Source organism: Lissotriton vulgaris, chromosome 2_2 (genome assembly GCF_964263255.1).
Source record: "Lissotriton vulgaris chromosome 2_2, aLisVul1.2, whole genome shotgun sequence".
In the NCBI taxonomy this organism is placed as follows: Eukaryota; Metazoa; Chordata; class Amphibia; order Caudata; family Salamandridae; genus Lissotriton; species Lissotriton vulgaris.
Genome location: NC_141688.1, coordinates 35,013,583 through 35,034,361, shown reverse-complemented (window position 1 = coordinate 35,034,361; position 20,779 = coordinate 35,013,583). Strand labels below are relative to the sequence as shown.

At 49.7% G+C, this 20,779-nt stretch overlaps 1 protein-coding gene across 4 annotated transcripts in view; it reads right to left on the bottom strand.

The window, feature by feature from the left end:
- ARIH1 (ariadne RBR E3 ubiquitin protein ligase 1) overlaps positions 1-20,779 on the bottom strand; it is a 616,333-nt gene that overhangs the window by 65,519 nt on the left and 530,035 nt on the right. The gene's annotated exons all lie outside the window — the stretch shown is intronic.

Genomic DNA, 20,779 nt, shown 5'->3' with positions numbered 1-20,779 from the left:
GCCGCCAAACTCTAAGACGAGAGGTTCGGGTGCACCATCTGCTCCCCGAACTTCGTGAGAAGGTCCGGCCTGCACGGCAACCGTATGAGAGGAAGGAGAGACCGGTGAAGCAGGTCTGTGAACCACCACGGTCTGGGCCATTCCGGGGCAATCAATATCATCCGCGCCCTGGACCGGGACAGCTTGAGGAGCACCGCCGGAATCAGGGAAATGGGTGGAAAAGCGTACAGAAAGCTGTTCGGCCACTTGATCCATAGGGCATTCCCCAACGTTCCCTGCTGTTAGTATCTGGAGGCGAAGTCTCGGCATTTGCGGTTTTCGGCGGTGGCGAACAGATCTACGTCTGGAGTCCCCCACCTTGAGAAGACTTCTCCTAGCACTTCGTCGTTTATGACCCATTCATGGTTTTCCTGAATCAGTCTGCTCAGTGCGTCTGCCTGAACATTCTGCACACCTGGTAGATGGGTAGCAGTTATCGTCAATCCTCTGGCCAGAAGCCAGTGCCAGATCGTCTGCGCCTCCCGAGACAGGGTGCGTGATTTCGAGCCCCCCTGCTTGTTGAGGTAATACATTGTGGTCATATTGTCCGTCTGTACAAGCAGAGAGTTGGTCTGAAAGGACGGATGAAAGGCCTTCAGTGCCAAGTGAACAGCTCTGAGTTCCAAGAAATTGATATGGTACATGGACTCCGACGGAGTCCACGTCCCTTGAATCCAAGTCTCCGGAGTGTGCTCCGCAGCCGTGGAGAGACGCATCCGTCACGATCGTCTGTGCGGGAATGTCCTTGTGGAAGGGAACCCCTCTGAGGAGATTCTCCGCTGAACACCACCACTTCAGAAACTGAAGAGCATGCAGAGACAGTCGTATCCTGTCGTCCCAAGAACCAATCCTCTGATCCCACTGATCCTCCAAGCACTCCTGCAGTGGTCTCATGTGCAGCCGTGCGTGAGGAAGATGAAACAAGTTACTTACCTGTAACTTTAGTTCTCCAGTATTGGTAACTTTCATAGATTCCCATTGCTTGTATCATTCCCCGTCGTCGGAATGGGAGCCTCGGTAATAATATATATATATATATATACCTAGGTAAATACACCCTAATAGGTGTAAAAAAGGTAAAAAATTAGGCCTAGGCCTCATTATCTTTTGCAGCCTATAGCTGTCATTATGTAAAAAGGACCCAAAGTCCCCTTAGCAACCAATCAGATCAGCCTCACCCTGTAGAACCTTCCTGAGAAAGCTCAGAGCCTCAGATTTTCGTAGCCGTTGCTTTGCCACATAATCACCTAGCCCTAAAGTGAGCTTTCCCAGGGGAGGCGGGTGGGCGCATGGGAATCTATGAAAGTTACCAATACTGGAGAACTAAAGTTACAGGTAAGTAACTTGTTTCTTACTCCAGTATTGGAACTTTCATAGATTCCCATTGCTTGTATCAGAGTAGATAGCAGTTAGCATACCTCAAACATTTCGTGCACAGTATAGAATCATTATAAGCTAATGACATCACAGATTATAACAACTATAAAGCAGTAACAAAGCATAATAAATGAAATGTTTGAAAAAACAGGAGGAGGGAAGAGAGGAAAGCTCACCTCTTATTGGAAGAGATTTCTCAGGACTGCCTGTCCTACAGCCGAATCCTCCTTTGCAGCCGCCTCCAGGCAGTAATGTCTCGTGAAGGAGTGCGTACTGCTCCAGGTGGCTGCTCTGCAAATGTCCTTTATGGATACTCCAGCAAACAGCGCCGCTGATGCTGAGACCGACCTTGTGGAATGTGCCTTCACCTGTCCTTGTAAAGGTTTGCCTGCCGCCTGGTGGCAGAACCGGATCGCACTAGTTATCCATCTTGATATCCCTTGTTTTGACAAAGGAAATCCTTTCCTTGGAGCTCCGAAAGCCACAAACAGTTGGGGTGTCTTTCGAAATCCAGCTGTGCGTTGTAGATAGAATTTCAAACATCTCTGAACGTCCAGAGAATGAAGTGTCCTCTCAGCCTGGGTTGAAGGCCGAGGAAAAAAAGATTTCAAAATCACTGGCTCGTTAAGATGAAAGTCTGTCGGTACCTTCGGAATGAACTTGGGGTTCATCCGTAGGATAACTGTATCATTCTTGAACTGTAAGAAGGGTTCTTTGATGGTTAAAGCCTGAAGCTCTCCTACTCTCCTTGCAGAGGTGAGTGCCAAAAGAAGCGCCACTTTCCATGATAGGAACTTCAGGTCCGCTTTATGTACTGGCTCAAATGGCGGTCTCATTAGCTGGGCCAGGACCACATTCAAGTGCCACACCGGAGGTGGGGGCCTAACTGGCGGGAAAACTCTAAACAGTCCTTTCAGGAATTGTTTGATTACTCTCGCTGATAATAGAGAGGGACCCGATCTTGTTCTCCTATACCTGGAAATAGCTGCCAAGTGGACCTTGATAGAAGCATGAGCCAGACCTGCTTGTGCCAATGAAAGAATATAAGGTAAGAGTTGATGCGGAGCTGACGAGAAAGGATGTACTTTTTCCCTCTGACACCACACATGGAACCTCTTCCATTTCGCTCTATATGTCTTATTAGTGCTAGGGGCTCGTGCCTGTGCCAAGATGGTCCTGCATTCTTCTGGGATGTTTAAATCCTTAAACTCTCTGTATTCAGGAGCCAAGCCGCCAACTGAAGCGAGCTCGGGTTCGGGTGAAGAACCTGGCCGTTGTACATAGAGAGAAGTGTCAGTTTGGGTTGCAGATGAATGGGCGGTGTCTCTGATAGAAGAAGCAGCTCCGTGTACCAAAATTGGCGAGCCCAGGCAGGCGCTATTAGTATCATCCTGCACCTGTCCATCTTGAGTTTCTTGAGGACTCGAGGAATGAGGGGAAATGGCGGAAAGGCGTAAACAAACGCGCCTGACCAGGACATCGAAAGGGCATTCCCCAGTGACCCTCGATGGTGTTCCCTGCTTGCGTAACACCGGCATTTCTTGTTCCCCGGTGTTGCAAACAGGTCGATCGCTGGGGTCCCCCAACGGGAGAAGATGTCCTTGATCACTGCGTCTTCCAATTCCCACTCGTGCGAGACTGCTCTCAGGCGGCTTAGCGTATCCGCCTTCGTGTTGCACACTCCTGGAAGGTGTTCTGCTACGAGTGTGATGTTCTGCGCTATCGCCCATTTCCACAGTATTTGGGCTTCCTGTGAAAGCAGTGGCGATCTTGTGCCTCCCTGCTTGTTGACGTAATGCATTGCGGTGGTGTTGTCCGTCCGCACCAGGATTGCTGAATCTGTAATCCTTGGGAGGAAAGCCAACATTGCCAGTCGAATAGCTCTTAGCTCCAGAACGTTGATATGTAGACGACGTTCTTCCGGAGTCCAGTGACCACTGACCTGGAGGTCTTGCATGACCGCTCCCCAACCTTGAAGAGAAGCGTCCGTGGTAATGACCTGAGGAGCCCTTGCAGCCTTGAAACTGAGTCCCACAGTGAGGTGAGATCTTTTCATCCACCATGAAACCGACCGTTTCATCCGCTGGGTTATCGTCACCCTGTCGTCGAACGAACCTTCCACTTGTCTCCACTGAAGGTCCAGCTCCTCCTGCAGGGGGCGCATTCGCAGTCTGCAATGCGGAATCAATTGAATACAGGATGAAATCGACCCTATAAGAGATTTGTACATCCTGACCGTCATCCAACTTCTCTTTTGGCAACGGGTGGCTGACGATATGAGTTTCATCTGTCTCTCTTCCGAAGGGAATGCTTTGCACTCCTGAGTATTGAGTATCGCTCCCAAGAACTTCACCGTACTTGCAGGTTGAAGAACTGACTTTTCCTTGTTGAGTTGTAAACCCAGATGAATAAAGAGGTTCAAGCACGTGTCCACTGCCTTCGATGCCTCTTGCAAGCTTGGGGCCTTCAGCAGCCAGTCGTCTAAGTACGGGAATACTTCCAGCGACTGTCTCCTCAGAAATGCAGCTACCGGTGCCAGCACCTTTGTGAATATCCGAGGAGCGGACTTTAATCCAAATGGGAGCACCATGAATTGGAAGTGACTCTTGCCTACTGTAAAGCGAAGGAAACGTCTGTGAGCTGGATGGATCGGGATATGAAAATAGGCATCTTCCAGGTCTAATGTTGCCATGTAGTCGCCTGGGTTCAAGAGGCGCAATATGTCCTGGAGTGAAATCATCCGAAACGATAGTTTCGTGAGATAGGTGTTGAGCTCCCTCAAGTCCAGGATAGGACGCCACTTTTGTTTTGTTTTTCGGATCAGAAAAAATCTGGAATAGAAACCTTCTCCCCTTTGTGATAGGGGAACATGCTGGATCGCCCCTTTTTGAAGCATTTGTTGAGCTTCCTCTTGAAGAAGGTTCAGATGGTTGGAAGTAGTGGCGTGGGGAGCTCTCGTAGGTGGAAAGTCCTGGAATTCTAGAGTATGCCCATTTCGGATGATGTTCAATACCCACTGATCCGATGTAATCTCTTCCCAGCTGCTCAGATGTTGTGATATCCTGCCGCCCACTGGAGATCCCAGAAGCGGAGGAACAGTTGGTAGAGTCGGGAGGCCGCTATTGACGCTTGCCAGCGTCCTTACCCTGACGCCCCTGTCGTCCACGAGCGTTCTGGCGAGAGAAAGACTGGGATTGCGACTGCCGCTGATAGTATTGATTGCCGTACTGGGGTCTGTAAGACTGCGATTGCTGTGAATATCGCTGTTGCTGATAACCTCCTCTAGGTGAAGAGAAACCTCTTCCTCGAGCTCCACGGAACGGTGTCTTTCTATATTGCAGGTTCCCCAGAGCCCTTGCTGTCTCTGTGTCCTTCTTTATCCCCTGTAGGGTCTCGTCGACATGTTTCCCAAACAACATGTCCCCGTCGAAGGGCAAATCCAAAATCCTATTCTGGACCTCTGGCCGGAAGTATGTAGCTCTCAGCCATCCTTGTCGCCGAAGAACCGCTGCACTGCCTAGGGCACGGAAAGAGATGGTGGCGATGTCCATCGCGCAGTCAATCATTTCCGAAGAGGAACGTTGTCCCTCTTCCAGAAGTTTCTGTGCTTCCGCTTTCTGGTCATCCGCTAGCAGATTCACATAGTGTGCCACATCACTCCACATCTGGCGGTCGTACCTTGCTAGGATCGCCAAGGCATTCGCCGCTCTGACCAGCAAGCTAGCCATCGACGAAAAACGCTTCCCTGCGTTGTCCAACCTTCTACCCTCCTTATCCGGCGGAGTCGTGAGGGTGGCCGAAGGATTCCGCGATTTCTTCTGTGCCGCCTGCGATATGACCGAGTCAGGTCTAGGTTGTCCAATCAAACAGGCGGGACTGTCATCCGGAGCTTTATATTTTTTCTCCAAGCGCGGAAGAGTTGGAATGACCGTCGCTGGGGTCTGCATCACTTTCTTCCCTTCCTCCCATATGTGCTCCACAATGGGAATCGAGCGCACGGCCTTACGGTATGCCTCTTTGAAATCGTATAAAAAGCAATCCGTAGATGTTGTAGGCATCGCTAACTTAAAGCGCGCTGTGGCTCTTTCCATCAGGCTGAAGAAACCTCCTACATCAGCCGGATGCGAGTCGACCGGGTCTGGCACTGGTGAAGCCGGATCCGGAGCTATATACTGGTTCCATTCACTCTCCTGGTCTTGATCTTGGTTTTGCCCCGTTTCATCCTCATCCGAGGTATCCACTTGGAATTGCGGAGGATATGCCCTCTCATGTTCTTCCTGTGCAGGCCGCACTGACTGTGCTGCCACCACCTGCGGTTGAACCTGTGCTTGACCTTCCACAGGTTGCGACCCCTTCTTGCTCCTATACTCCTCCAGCATTGCCCTTAAATCTGTCAAAAGACTTATAGGCATCGATACCATGCCCTGCTGTGGTTGGGTATCTTGGTATGCAACCTGTCTCTCTGGCCGCTGTTCCTTTTGATAATAATAATCCTCATCCAAATCCGAATCATGGTATTTCAGATTCAATTGTGATGGACTGTAAGCATCCCCATACATCTCATTTTCCTCTTCTGAGTAGTCATCTTCATCCAACAAAAGGGGTGGAGGTAATGATGGTACCTTCCTTGGAGAAGTCATATCTGGGGTTATCCTCCTCCTTCTGCTGTTTTCTGGCGCTCCTGTCGTCAACGGCGTTGAAAACAAATCCACCGTCTGAATCGTCGTCGACGGGACCGTCGACGAGAGTCCCTTCACCGTCGACGGCATCGTCGACGGAACCATCATCGTCGCCGGGTCCACCGTCGACGGGGTCGTCGACGGAACTGTCATCGTCGACGGGTCCATCGTCGACGGGCTCGTCGACGGAGCTGTCGTCGTCGACGGGCTCGTCGTCCTCGTCGACGGGATCGTCGTCATCGAGATTGCCACCGTCGACGGAATAGTCATCGTCGACGGGATGGTCTTCGTCGACGTGGTGGTAACCGTCGACGTGGTCATCGTCGACGACGCCGTCGTCGATCCGGTCTTCGTCGACGGAATCGACATCGAGGTCCTCGTCGACGCGCTCGTCGTCGTCCTCGTCGTCGCTGGGTGGCTCGTCGACGACTGAGGAGACAAAATCACCTCAGATGCTTTAGAGTCCTTTTTGACCCCTGTAGAGGCCTCTACAGTCGGTTTTTTGACGGACTTGGCTACTTTAACCTGGTGGGAAGGCCCAGCCGAGCTCTCCTCCAGTTTAGCCTTTTGCACCTGCAGTGCCTGCCTTTCCCTCTCCTTTACACTCACGTGAGGAGATTCGATAGGCCCTGGCTTGCCAGACCTATCAGAGGTCACACGCACAGCCTTTAAGGGGGGTTCAGTTGAAGTGTCCACAGACGATCCGCCCCTCTTCAATGAAGTCTTTGAAGATGTTGATCTGGCATCTTCCTCATCACCAGACACTACTTCATCCCTCCTTTCCAACTTCCTGAGCCACAGCAGCAGACGTCCTTCACGATCACGGAGGGTTTTAACAGACATTCTCCTGCATATACTACACTTATCAACCTTATGGTCTGGGTATAGACAGTAAATACAGTCTTGATGTTGATCCTCTGTATAAAGTCGTTTTTTGCCACAAGTGGCACAAGACCTGAAAAGGCTCTTCTTTTCCTTATCAGCCATGACAAAGCTGAAAGAAATCCTTAAAGAAAACTGTTTAAACAGTACCTCAAGTTGAAGTTAGAGCAGAGCTCTAAGGAGACTCCCTGTCACCAACGAAGCGGTAGAAAATCTGAGGCTCTGAGCTTTCTCAGGAAGGTTCTACAGGGTGAGGCTGATCTGATTGGTTGCTAAGGGGACTTTGGGTCCTTTTTACATAATGACAGCTATAGGCTGCAAAAGATAATGAGGCCTAGGCCTAATTTTTTACCTTTTTTACACCTATTAGGGTGTATTTACCTAGGTATATATATATATATATTATTACCGAGGCTCCCATTCCGACGACGGGGAATGATACAAGCAATGGGAATCTATGAAAGTTCCAATACTGGAGTAAACAAGAGGCCATCGACCCCAGTAGAGAAGACACCGTCCTCACTGTTGTAGATGGAGCGGTCATAAGAGCCTGAGCCTTCCGAAGGAGTGATAACCGTCGCTCCTCCGAAGGAGACACGCTTGCTGACAGCGTATTGATGGAGGCTCCCAAGTACTGTATGCATTGGACCGGAGTCGGGACAGACTTGGACATGTTGATGTGCAACCCCAGCTTGTTCAGTAGAACGCACGTCTTCTGAAAGTGTGCATGAGCTTCCGAGAAGGAGGCCTTGATCAACCAGTCGTCCAGGTACGGGTAGACCAACACCTTGTTTTTCCGCAGGTGTGCCGCTTCCACTGCCATGCACTTAGAGAACGTCCTGGGCGCAGACTTCAGCCCAAATGGCAGTACTGTGTATTGATAATGATTGGCGCCGACTTGGAATCGCAGGAACTTCATGTGTTTCTGTGCAATGGGCACATGGAAGTACGCATCCTGTAGGTCTATAGCACAAAGCCAGTCTCCCTGCTGCAGCTGAGGGTAAATCTGCTGCAACGACAGCATGCAAAATCTCTGTGAATCCACTTGTTTGTTTGCCGCAAGTCCAGAATGGGCCTGAACTCGGTATTGTCCTTCTTGCGGACAAGAAAGAACCGTGAGTACAGACCTCTTCCCCTTTGAGGCCGAGGTACGTCTTCTATCGCCCTTTTCCTTAATAGGATGTGGGCCTCTGCCTGAAGCTTGCGCAGCTGAAACTGCAAGCTCACCGGCAGAATAGCTGGAGGCGGGCTGGTGAACCGAAGACTGTATCCATTGAAAACAATATTTAGCACCCACTTGTCCTGAGTAATTTTTCTCCACTCTGCCAGAAAAAAATTGAACGCTTCCCCCCACCGGAGTGGGTAACTGATGTGGGGGAAGTAAACGCTCAGGGCCTAGACCCAGCCGGGCCTTTGGTCGCTGTTGCGGACTGTTGGTTTCCTCTGCCCCTCTGGCGTTTCTGGAAGGGCTTCCGGAACTGCTGCTGCTGTTGCTGCTGCTGTCCGGAAGCCTGCCCCCGCCCTCTGCCTGAGTTTCCGAAACGTCTCTGGAACGGGCGGTAGTTCTTCTTCCTCTAAGGCTTCTCAAACCAGACAGCAGTTAGGGTTTTGGCTTCTGCTTTCATAAGGGCCATTTCATTGTCTGCATGTTTGCAGAACAGCGTTTCCCCCGAGAAAGGCAGGTTGGCCACCCGTTGTTCACCTCACTCAAACCGGAGGCGCAAGCCAAGCGTGACGCCGTTGATTGATGCCGTGGCAGTATCAGTGTGCCGCCAAAAGAGATACATCAGCAGCCGCGCTGATGATCTGGTTAGACACCATCATCCCCTCGTTTAAGATCTCCAGAAAGTGCTCTTTCTTGTCACGAGGGAGGAGCTCAGCGTACTGCTGAAGGGACTCCCAGAGGGCACGATCATATCGCCCCAGCAGAGCCCCGGCACTTGCAGCCTTCATGGGGGTAGATGCCCTTCCACAGACCTTTCTGCCCGCCGAATCCAGCCACCGGCTGTCCTTATCAGGCGGCAATGTCGAAGAGGGAGTGGTGGCATGCTGCTTCTTAGCCGCTGTCACAATAACGGAGTCTGGTGTTGGGTCCATTCGAAGGAAAGCCAGGTCAGATTCCGGAGCCCGATATTTCTTGAGGAGCCTGGAGGGGGCTGCCTTCGTAACCGCCGGAGTGTGGAACAACTGCTCGGCGGGCTCCTCCAATCCGGGTACCAACGGCAGCAGTGGTCGAGACAAATGCTATTTGTGAAGTGTCTCGAAGATCACGGACGTCGTAGGTGTTGGCACACCTCGACAGCACTTCCTGGAAGGAGACGATATTGTCCACGGGCGACACCCTTGTCCCTGGAGACTCCGACAGCGTCGGTGAATAATCCCAAGTGGAAGAGCCTGTGTGGGATCTGGATCTGCGCCTCCTGTGGCGTCGTCTAGATCGAGATGACGACCGGCCACGGCTCCGCAATCTCCCTCTCCGGCCAGAGCGGGAGCGCAATCTTCTCGGCCGATCCGCAGGCCTCGCAGGAGCAGGCGATGTCGGCCTGGCCGGGGCCCTCGGCCGAGGTGTCCCCATAGGAGGTGTTGGATAGCATGGCAACGAGGCCGTCCTGGGTGGAGGCACAGGTGGAGGAACGGAGGGAAGAGGCGGTGGTGGGAGCTGAGGCAGCGGTGACTGATGAGGAGCCAGCCCACGAGGCGGCGGTGGAGGCAGGGTGGGGTTCCGCGGAGGCGGACCCTTCGGCAAAGGAGGAGGGGTAGACGTCCTAGGTTTAGTAGGAGTATACACCACTGAGTAGGCGGTGGGCATTAAACTCACCGGACCTTGCTCAATCCCGGTCCCAGACACACAAGCTCCCGCCATGAGGGAAACGGCAGCGGGGCTCTGAAAGTCGCCATTAGCATTGCTGTGAGGGCCCGATCAGCGCAAGAGTAGCTTTCTTCAAGGCAGCACCCCCCTCTCGTGGTAACATAATTCACCCAGTGACAGCCCTTCTGGGAATACAGTGCGCTGGGGAAGCAGCTCCTGCTCTTCATGGCAGTCCCCTCAGGCATACAGGAGTTTCTGGCTTTAGTCAGCACATTGGCAAAGGCCCGATCAATGCAAAATCAGCTTCCTTCGGGTGACCTCCTCTGGCACACAGCATCACAGACTTAAGTTTGCAAACAGGCAACTGCACAATCAGTGCAACAGCGGTTTCTAATGTGGGGCTCCACTTACCAGGATGCCCGACTGGACCTTGCTCCCAGCGTTGTCCTCATCCCCACAGGGTACTCTAGTCTTGGCAGAAATGTGCTGGTTGGTGCTCCAGGGCAGATGGTCTTGTTTTCCCTGTGGGATGTCCCCTATCCAGCTGAGAGACTGTCAGTCCTTAATCCCCAATCCTGGACACACAAGGAAGACTTCCGGATGAGCTTCTCCATGTTGAGGTACAGCCCAGCTCACCATTTGCGAGTTCCCAGCTCCCCTTCTTATAAACCATATCCAGACAAAAATATGATTTAGTGTTTCATGTTTTAGAGTGTTTGTTTAGGGCGTGCCCACTCCTCTATCCTGCCCTTTGCCCAGAAAGCGACTACAACACAGGCCCTAGGAGTTATTTGTGGATCATATCTGATTGTCAGCCTCCGTGATCTATGCCTAACAAAAGGTTACAAAGGCTTCCAGACCTAATCTTTGTGATTTATTTAATAGCCCCATCTTGTTCCCGAGATGTGCAAAGGCTCCACCGATCAGTGACCTTTTCAGAATCAAACAGCCCTTTTGAAGTGCACAGGAGCGCCTGGCTCTATTCCTCCTAGTTTGCCTCCCACCCAGCAAAAAGGAATGTAGCAATCCACAAATCTGTCTGGGAGCTTCTCTACACGCTTTCCTCAAGACCCTTGACTTCCAATATAAAACCCATCAGCCTCCATGATGTATACCACAGAGTGCACATATCACAGCACACATGCATGCAGGCAGAGCTTTTTAGATCACCCTATGTAGGCCAAGGGTGAGCTAAACACACCTCAGCAGAACTTTACATGAGTGGGTTAGTAGGCCTCATTCCAATGACCGGTAAAAAGACCTGTTCACATTACTGATCATCATTACTAACACCATTTGCTGCCACCATTTAACTCTTTGGTAAGAATAGTACTTATGAAGGTAGTGCTTTGGGCATCAATCCTGCTCTAAGCAAAACGGCAATCCACTACACAGGCCTAGATCATTGCACACATGCATGATCGGTGTTCGTGTACGAATAAAAATCAGCACCAAGAAACCAGATATTGTAGCAGCTGGGCCACTTAGGGCAGGCATGCACGTCTGTCACCTTGCAAGGGACTTTCTATCTCAACAACAGCTCATGGTGCACTCTAAAATGTCAGTTACCTCTCAGACTTTACTTTTCAAATACTATTATGAACGGCGTAAGTACCTAAATGTGTGAACTTGTTCAGCAAATTCCTTCAATAGACTGAACATTTAAAATGGACCAGTTCTATTATCTCTATTATTGGGATCAAACATTCAATATTCCTTTATTATTGTTCCAAGTGATAACTTGGCATCAAATTTAAGCCTTGAGAAACTGACAAGGAGATGCAAAACATGTATTGGCTGAAACAATTTTGAATGAGTTTTAGTAACTGCACTTGGAAAAGAATTCAGGTATACTCATGGAGGTTAGTTATGTATGGTACCTCTAGCAACAATCTATAAACCTATATCGTAAATGAAGAATTCAATCCGTGGTTTTGATGTGAAATTCATTAAAAGATGATAAAACTATTTAATTTTAAAATGTCCAGTCTATTAAAGGAATGGTTCTAACCAGGATCACAAATGAATGTAGGGAGCTGGGGTCGTGCACCACTTTGTAGTTTATTACCCATTTGTGGTTTTTGTGAATGAGTCTGCTGAGTGTCTGCTTGAGCATTCTGAACACTGGGAAGTTGAGTTGCCGTGATGGTCAGATTCCTGGCTCTACAGCCAGTGCCGCCTGGGCTTCCTGAGACAACACCCGAGAACTGGAGCCACCCTGCTTGCTGGGGTACAACATTGGTGAAGTATTGTCGGTCTGGACAAGCAGGGAGCTGGTGTGAAACGACGGCTGGAATGCTTTCAGCACGAAATGGACTACTCGAAGCTCCAGGAAGTTGATGTGGTACTTAGTCTCTTTTGGGGACCATGTGCCCTTTATCTGAAGGTGGTCGGAATGAGCACCACATCCATGGAGAGAATCATCCATCACTATTGTTTGCGTGGGTATTTCTTTGTGGAAGGGAATCCCCCACAGGAGATTGTGTGGAGAACACCAGCGGATGAACTGACGAGCCTGTTGCAACAGTTGAATTCGGTCTTCCCAATCCCCCAGTGTCTGGTTCCACTGATCCTCCAGACATTCCTGCAGGGGTCTCACAAGGAAACGTGCATTCAGAGTGAGAAAGATGCAGGAAGCCATCGAGCCCAGGAGAGACGATGCTCTCCTCACTGTTTGTGATGGCATGGTCATGAGAGCTTGAGCCTTACGAAGGATAAGCGTCTCTCCCCAGAAAGACACAGATTTGCTGTGCTTGTGTCGATAGTAGCTCAGAGGTACTGAAGACATTGTACAGAAGTCGAGAGACTGAGGTTGATGTGTAGTCCTAAACAAAGTAAGAGATTAGAAGTCCGAATGCAATGCAGTTGCACTTACTGAAACGTAGCTGCCTTGATCAACCAATCGTCCAGATATGGGTAGACTAATATTTTGTTCCTCCTCAGATGCGCAGCCACCACTGCCATGCATTTGGAAAATGTCCTAGGCGCTGATTTCAGGCCGAAAGGCAGCACGGAGTATTGATAATGGTTGTGGCCCACTGTCAAACGCAGGCCCTTGTGAGGTTTCCTTGCTATGGGCACATGAAAATATGCTTCCTGCAGATCTATTACGCATAGCCAGTCTCCCTGATGAAGTTGAGGGTACATCTAATGCAATGACATCTGAAATTTTTCTCTTGAAACCAAATTGTTGGCTTGTCGGAAGTCGAGAATGGGTCTGAATTCCTACTGGTCTTCCTAGAAAGAACCGTGAATTCAGTCCTGTTCCTTTCGGTCCCAGATATATTGGTTCTATCGCCCGTTTCTGAAAGAGGGTGTTGGCCTCCTCCTGCAACTAATGCAGCATGCAACGTGATCGAGTTGGAGGGATTGATGCAGGAGGGCTTGTAAAACGTATTGAGTATCCACTGCGAACATTATTCAGCACCCAATTGTCCGGAGTTATTTTCTGCCACTCTGCCAGATGTTAATTCACAATCTCCCTCTGGTCTCTGGGTAGGAGCTCCACAAATTGTTGAAGGGACTCCCACAATGATCTATCGTAACGGCCCAGCAAGGCAGTAGAGCTGGCCCCCTTCATGGAAGTTGCTGCAGTGTTACAAGACTTTCCAACCACAGAGTGCAGCTTATGGCTCTCCTTATCCGGTAGCACCGTGGAAGTCAGAGCCGTAGCATGCTGTTTCTGTGCAGCCACCACTGACATAGTCCGGAGTGGGGTCCAGCCGGAGGAAGGCAGGGTCCGACTCCAGTAGACGATATTTATTCTGGAACCTGGAAAGTGCAGATTTTATAGAAGATGGCGTCAAGAATAGTTCCATAACTGGTTCCTCCAAACCCAGCACAAACTGAAGCAACAGACTTGATGTTTGTCTCTTCTGTAGAGTTTCAAGTATCCCAGAGGTCGACTGCACAGGAGTAGACAGGGGAATGTTCACTTTTGCAGCCCCTCTGACCAGAACCTCCTGGAAGGTGGAAATATCACCAACCACTGAAACCCTCTGCTGGGGAGAGTCCGTGAGAGTAGGAGAGTACCTACCACCCCGTACTCGTGGAGGATGTATCCCTAGTATGCCGGGACCAAGACTTTTCGTAATGGTGACAACGTGATCTTGTGGAAGACCATTGGAGTCTATGTGAACGATGCCTCTAGCGACACCTTGTTCTTGGTTGAGGTTCCACCGGGCACGCAGGCTGAGGAGCCACGGGCCCAGGCTGAGGAAGTGGAATCGGAGGAGGCGGCGGAGGAGGAATCGGTGGCGGCTGAGGTATTCCTGGTGGGGCCACCGGTATAGGAGGAGCAGGAGGCGACCTAGATGGTGAGTAGGTACACAAATACTCCGAACTTGGCGAAGAGACCAACCTCGAGCGGACCGTGAGGAAGGGACTCTGGACTCCCCATCAGTGCCCCTCGACGTCGATCCACTGCTCAATGTCGAGTGTCGACGTAGTCTGGAACGCGAAGTCCCCGTCGACAATGATAGACTCACAACGGAGCGAGGCCCGGAACGGGACCTCGAACGTCTGTATCGGTCCCTCGAGGTAGGCCTTCTCTTCGTTCCTCTCCTCGACGTCGACCGTCTAGCAGTTGTCGATTTCCTCCTCGACGTTGATCTTCGCGTTGACGTCGATGATGAGGCTCAGATCGACGCGATGATGCTTCGAGGGCAATGTTAGTTGCGTCGACGTCGAACGCAGGGAAACCCGCAACAGTGATCTCGCTGTTCTTCTCCTCAACGTTGATGTCGCTTCGACCCAGAGCCCTGAGTCGACGAAGAGCATATTGTGGTCATACCTGGTCTCGACGTCGACCGGGACTGGCATTGTTTTTCTGCTGGTGAGCCCCCCAGAGGTTGAACCATGGGACTTGGTAGAACACTTACCCTCTCCTTTCCCAGAGGCTGAAGAAGCAGCCTTCTGCCTCCTCTGCGCCATCCTTTGGAGTCAAATCTCCTCCCTATCACGCAGGGTACGCCTGGAAAAAGTCTTGCAGATGGAACAGGTGTCAGGCACATGAGACACAGGCAAACACAGAATACAGACTCTGTGGGAATCAGACTTGACCTTCTTCCTAGCGCAGCCAGGACACTTGTCAAATAGAAATCACATTTTGAGCAGAAAAAAGCAGAAATTCTGCCTAAAAACTACCGCAAGAGTTAGATATAGGCCAAAGTGAAACTGCAAAAATCCAAATATAATCATTCATTTTGAAGAAATACCATAAAAGGTAGACCTCATTGCTCCAGGGTCTTGCTAGCAGGAGCTGCAAAAAAATAAAAAGAAAAGAAAAAGCATCTGGCTGTGCCTCATGGGATACAGAGGGTTTCTGGACACTCTTAAAGGCATGGTACCCATTTGCAGACACATAATGGCAGCCTATGAGGGCTTCTTTATTAATCCTTTTCATCTCCATCATGGAAAAAGTAGTTTTGTGAAGGCGAGTTTTGTATGTGTAAAACTCAGCAAATTACTAAATTTAAAGTTAAACTGGCTATCTTTGTTCACTTCAGGATGAAGTAATGGCAAGTGTAGCCTAGTTGCTTAGGTTGCATTCTTGTCTTGTTATCTCGTAAGTGTCCATACAGGCCTTCCTGAAGAAAGGCAGAATATGACAACTTAAGATATATCTAATGAAGTGATCTGGGGTCCACGCACATGGGAGGGACTATTCCTATTCACATGATTAGGACTTTACACAGCAATCCCCTACAAGAGAACTTGCATTGGACAAACAGGGGGAAGGTGTTGCACCAGAGGTTGCAAGAGGGAGACCAACAACAGCAGAGTTAAGTAGAGATTTAGGTGGTCGTAGGGGCACAGTAGGTTCAGCTCACCAAGGCCCATAGCCTTCAGGTGCAGGGGCGCCTTTGAACATCGGACTGTTCTTATTGGAGCACGTAGCGGTCAGGGAAAGCCTCTGCTACAGGAGTCATAGTAGAGTCCAGGAGGGATCAGCCAATGCTGGACTAGAGGTCAGGATCACCGGTGAAACTTTTCTGGATCGGAAGCCCTCCTAGACACTGGCTCCAAGGCGTCAGGAGCAGAGTGGGCAGGACTCGCTGATCCGAGTCCTCTCTGTAGGTTTCTTGGGGACAGAGCAGCTGTCCTCAGGAGTCTCTAGTCTTTGTCAAAGGGCAGGCAATCATACTCCGGTTCTGGGATTCGCTGGCTGGGAGGGTCTTTGAAGCTGGAGACAGGCCGGTAGGACTGCTTACAAACCAGTAGTAGTCTTCAGGCTTCGCTGTACGGCGTTGTCTTTGTCCTTCTTAGGCCGACAGGGAACTAGTTTTCAGGTCTGGGGCAGCCACCTAAATACTAAATTTAGGGGAATGTTAGGGGAGTAGCAGGTAGGGCCAATTACTTGGGCTGACTATACCATCGATTATGCCACCCTCCTGTGGGAGGGGCATAGTCCTAGCCCTGATAGGAGGGGTCTCCCTACTTCAAATGTCGGGGACTGAAAGATGTGCTTCACCTCGCCTCCCCACCTTTGGGGTGGCGCTGGCAAAGGTGGGCACACCACCTACTTTACCTAGGTTTTCCTGCTTGTTTCCCACACCCAAACCAGGGGTATAAACCAGGGCACCGGGGTCACCATCTGCTGCTAGCAGCAGAGGCTGGGGGTCGCTTTACAAAGGCAGGAGGCCTCTGAAGTTTCCCTGTCTAGCACTGTGCCCATAGGAGCCGTGACACCTCAGACCAGGATGTGTATTGTTTCTGGTACCAGAGATCAGAGGCTCTTGGCCCAGGGCCCAGAAACATGGCTGGTGGTGGCAGGCTGCCTACAGCCAGTCTGTGACCACACCATGGTTGGTAGGTTTTCAGGGGACACCTCTGAGGTGGCCTCTGAGCACATAGCACAATAAATCCCACACTTGCATCAGTGGTAGTTTATAGAGAGGAGTAGATTGGTAGCAAAAGCTCCTGGGTTCAGAAAAGCCTTCATGGTGCTGGGGTGCTCTAGTTGTCAAGTTTCTAGCCCATGTAGTCTCTATGGATTCGCTGGCACTTACAATATCTAAGAATGGACTTGGATATTGCAGGGGCACATCTGCTCATGTAGAAGTGCCCTCACCTGTGGTATAATGTAACCTGCCCAAGGAGTCTGTCAGGTCGTCTAGAGGGGTGACACCTTTACCTTAAGCAGTGCTAGTTGGCCTGGCACACAGGCAGTGTGCCATGTCGACTTTTTAGTTTTGTCGGCACCAGGCCAAGCATGCTGCAGAGACAGTTTGCCTGGCCTAGGCGAGGGTTCACTAGGGGATCCTCTTTAGTCCCAATGCCCTAGGTACCCAGGTACCATTAGGGATGTACATCAATTGTGGAAGTTTTAGGGAAAGAATACAGGTACTGGGAACGTGGACAGCACGGACCCAGTACAGTACAGTCAAAGCTACATCAAAAGTTAGGCAAAAAGGAGGGTGGGGAGGTGGTACTGTGAGAGAACCCCATTTTCTCACACTTGATATTACATGTGAGGGCATGCCTGCATGAACAGACATGCCCCTGTGCTGGTCAGTTCCATTACTGGCAGTGCAAGTGGTCAGGGAACCATTTCAGAACATGTGCTGGACACTGGTGAAAACTAGTTCCCCAGCTACATGATGGCTTCACTGAAAATAGGGATGCTTGGTATCAAACATCCCATTTATAAACCCACACAGATTCCAGTGTTGGATTTATCAATACATGCACACAGAGGGCCCCTTTGAGGTGCCCCCTGAAATTCTACCAGCCTCTAGTGTGCTTGCTGACTTGCTTCTGCCACCCGAGACACTATTCTGACCAAGGGTGAGAGCCTCTGTTCTCAGAAGACCCAGAACAAAAGCGTATTCGGGAAGAGGGTGTCACACTCCCTCCCACACGATGACCTGCTGACTAGCCTTCCTAGGCTAGCAAGCTTTAAAGAGCTGCAGCCTTTTAAATGCCAATTTTATTCCCCTCACAGGAGAGGAACTCAACCCTCTTTGGCACCTGGACAAGTGGGAAAATTAGCTAGTCGGTAGGTGTGCCATGCCCAAGGGGCTGAGGCTAAACTGAGGAGGATACGACTTTTCAGAAATAGCCATCCTTGCCCCCTTATGGTCATATAGGGGGCATAGTCACTCCAAGGGTCAGTAGCCTGTTGACTTCGACTCTACACTTCCCCAACATCCCAAAATTCTGAATTTAGCGGAGGCCTGGCACCAAAAGAACAGATCCTGATGACCTGAAGATAGAAGGATGAGAAGTCTCGACAGTGATAACAGAATACTAGGCAACTGACTGGACGCCAGCCCTGCCGGCTGACTTAGCCCATTGCACCAAAAGTTGTCTTGTCCTGCAGTTGCAGAGTCAGCTATAGCCCGGGAACCAAGACCTCCTGAGCGACAGCGCAACTGTACCCTGCCTCCTGCGGACAACAAAAGAATGACCAAGAGGACTCCGGCACCCCGAAAACCAGACACTGCATTGCACCAGAGCCCCCCAAACCAGTGTCGAAGAGGCCCAACGATGTCGGTGTGGGTCCCCAAGCCCTCGAAGTACCAAGACCACTGTGGAGTGACTCCTCATGAGCGCCCCGACATTGCCTGCAGCCTCTGTAGGCAGACCCCCTCAATCGCGAGTGTTGTCGGATGGAGAAACTGGATACCCCAAAGACCCTCTGCATCCGGACGGCCTGCCCAGAGGAGACGAGGACCAAAGGTGTCCCCATGTCCCCCAACATTGCAAGAACCGTAGCCACTCTTTCACTGGACTGGCCTCTCATTCCCCTTCTGCAGCCTCTTTGTGGCGATTTCCATTGGTTTGCTTTGGGTACCCAGTGCTGTTAGCACCACTGCAGTTGTTCCCGAGCCGCTGGAGGAGACCTATTAGTGCTGCCTTGACCTTGCCCTGTACTCACCTTTGACCCAAGACACTGGTCCTGTAAGTCGAGGACAAGTACTAGTAATCAGCAGATTAATTTATTTCAATAGGTTAAAATGGCTAAACTCTGAAATTGCAGTGTTGAGGTTTTTTTGTACTGAAAAGTATTTCTCTTTAAAAACTTACCTGAATGACTTTTTCTGATGCCTAAACATATATATATATATACTTGCCAATTTTAAACAGTTATATGGATCTCCATCTTGAGTCATGCATCTCATTTATTGACCAGTGTGTGTATTTTCTATGTTTTGTACACCTCTGTGATAGACCCAAGGCTGCTCGACCATACTACTCCCTAGCAGAGCACCGAGGGATTGCCATAGTAAGCCCCCTGTCCAGTCAAAAGGGAACCCCTGCACTCTTTACAAGATATATCTCATTTTGATTTAGCATATACATAGCCAGCTTCCTACAACAAAAGTGCCATAACTTTTTATGGAATGGATTGCTGCAACAAATTAACTTAATAAAGCAAGGAAAAGAGATGGCACTTCAGAAAATAGTAGTTTACCTCAAAAGTTTGTTTTACACCTTACTAAATAAGCTAAGCGCCTTGATAATATTAGAATCTATTACAGTTAGAAAAATGGCTTGATTTCATACTGTTTCTAAAACCATGACCTAAAAACAGTATGTGTTTGAGAGGTCTTAGAAATTTCAAATGTCTTCCCTGGTGCCTCCAAGCATCCACTGAGCTCCTGAAGAAACCCTCTCCATTTCCACAGAACAAAGTAGGCAATCTGCAAATTCAGAATGGGGGCACTTCAAGGTGCTTTTAAATAATGTAATTAAATGGTATAAAGCATTTAGGCCATGATGAGATAATAAAAAGCAATGCGTTTTTATTATATGGGACATGCATTGATTTGAAGGAATAAATTATGCTTTTTGCATGCTGTTTGAGTGTCTTCACAATCCAGAACTTTCCACAGACATTGAAAATTTCAGTATTTGTATTAACCAGGCTGACAACACTAGGACGACATATGCAAAATAAACAATTGACGGACGGAATGCTGGATAATGCAAATGTTCACCCCCAGTAACAAGGATCTGGATTTAATCCATCATTCGTTTGCTCACCACACTACCACGGTTTGGACCCAACCATATGCAAATCAGTCTTGACCCTGTTCCTTGTGGGAACAGTCCAGCCTGGACTGCCAAGCCAGGTCTTCCCTGGACCAGAAACAAGCATCCTGGGACCGGTTTCAGGGCATCACCCTTCATCAGCTAAGCTAGTTTGAATCCAGTGGTGTAGTGAGCATGGGACCCACGTCTGAGCATACCCTTCCCACTTAGGGCGACATATGCAAAAGAAAGAAATTATGGATGCAATGCTGGACAATGCAAACAATCACCCCCAGTCACAAGGATATGGGTTTAATCCATCATTCGTTTACTCACCACACCACCCCAGTTTGGACTGATTTGCATATAGCTATGTCTGAACTGGGGTTGCGAAGTGAGCTAAAAAATGATTATGGCTTCAACCCTGATCTGTGACTGGGGGTGAGTGTAAATTTCTGAAAAGTTTCAGCACTCCGTCCTTCATCTCCTTGTGTTTGCGTTGTTTGCCCTATGTTGGCAGGTTATGCCCAGATGTTGGTCACTTGCTCACTTTGCCACTGGATCCAAGCTAGCCTGACTGATAAGGGGAGTTACCCCGAAACCGGTCCCAGGATGCTGGTTTCTGGTCCAGGGAAGGCATGTCTGAACTGGGGAGGCGAAGTGAGCTAAAGAATGATGGCTTCAACACATATCTGTGACTGAGGGCAAGTGTCTGAAAGGTTTCAGCACTCCGTTCTTCATCTCCTTGTGTTTGCTTTGTCCACACTAGGACAGCACTTAACAGCTGAAACAGGATATAAAATCTGAAGAAAACAATGTAGATGAGGCCACTAGAATTATGCAATTTTATGGCTGCAGCATTTTCCGCATTCGACAATCCATAATCTGCAGATTTTAACAAAAATGTTTCAAGCTCAAACAGATCAAAACTCAATGATTGTATTGCAGTGTAGTTTAAGGTCCTTCCAAAGGCTGACTGATCACCTTTGTTACTTACGGTTGCATTTGTGTGTTT